This window comes from Eubalaena glacialis, unplaced genomic scaffold (genome assembly GCF_028564815.1).
Source record: "Eubalaena glacialis isolate mEubGla1 unplaced genomic scaffold, mEubGla1.1.hap2.+ XY scaffold_571, whole genome shotgun sequence".
In the NCBI taxonomy this organism is placed as follows: Eukaryota; Metazoa; Chordata; class Mammalia; order Artiodactyla; family Balaenidae; genus Eubalaena; species Eubalaena glacialis.
The window spans coordinates 108,626-110,000 of NW_026871466.1; positions in this window are offsets into that span (position 1 = coordinate 108,626).

Consider the following 1,375-nt stretch of genomic DNA (forward strand, 5'->3'; position numbering starts at 1 on the left):
TTACCTTCGGATGGTATTCTTACTGAGTCCAAGCTCATTCTGCTCACCGCAAATGAGGCCAATAAATTGGGAGACGAGGTGTTGAGGCAAGGAATGCAACTTTATTCGGAAAGCAGACCAAGAAGATGGCTGACTAATGTCGCTAAATAGCCATCTTATCGGGATTTGGATGCCAGTTTCTTTTATGGAGCAGAGAGGAGGAGGAGGTGAGGAAGTAAAGTAAAAAGACCATAGTCTTGCAAATATCTCCTGGAATGGCCAGCCTCGGGGAGGGGATGTGTTAATTTCTTCTTTCTTGCAGCCATCCGCAGGTGGACAGGGTCTGGATGTTTCCCTGAACAAAGGTACTTTGGTTTAACATTCAGGCAGAGGGGAGGGTTCCCCAAGGCAGATCACTGTGTATAGACGTTATCCTTTTAGTGAACAAAAGCAATGGGAAGCAAAGGTTAAAGTAAAAGAAACACATCCAATATGGAATCAGAATTAGTTCTTCCCTGTTACAGCATTATCAAAAATTAATTTGTAAGTGAGCTCTACTTAACTGGATTAAAGGAAAGTAAGCACTTATATAAATTCTCAAAAAAAACCCCAATATAAACAGAAGTTAACTGGCCAGAATTAATTTCAGTTTCATGTGAGCTCGGAACTAGTCAGTATTAAATTAATACCTAGTATTAATGTTTGTTTATTGATCTAATTAATACAGACACATCTTTAGAGTCATCAACATTAAGTATAATACTTTCACTGTGCCTCGGTTTAATATAAGCTAAATAAAATCTTGTTATATCTGTTACAAATTTGTCAGCAAGGAAAGTAACTTGATGTGAAGAAACTTTTAAGGAAAGAAAATATAAATGAGATAATAGCTTTTAGATAAACTGTATTAAGAATAATTATGCTTTAGGAATATCTATTCAAAATAGTCTCTCCAGATTCTGGTAACTTGAAATTCTAGAGTTGTGCTAAATTAAGTTAAGTGATGGAAGCTTATTGCATAGCTAGGTCATTCCCAAATAAAATAAGATACAGAAACATTAATTACTGAACATTGGCTTCCTTTTGCAGAGAAACAAAAGGTATTTAGGACTATTAATGAATATGTTTGGTGCCACATTCTCTAAAGAAAGCAAATGTTTTTAGAAAATATCACTTGCATTTATGTTCACCAATCTACAGAACAGTTCATAATTGCTTACTTCTTAGTTTTCACAAGAAATTAAGCTTTTAAGGGCTGAGGATTTTAATTTAAACATGTAATTAAAGCAAATAGAAATAATAAAGGAAACATTTCAGTCTACAGTAGGAAAGTAGGATGTGTGTTGTCAGTAAAGAAGGTATGAGGAATGGAATTGCATTTTATTAAGGGAAAAGG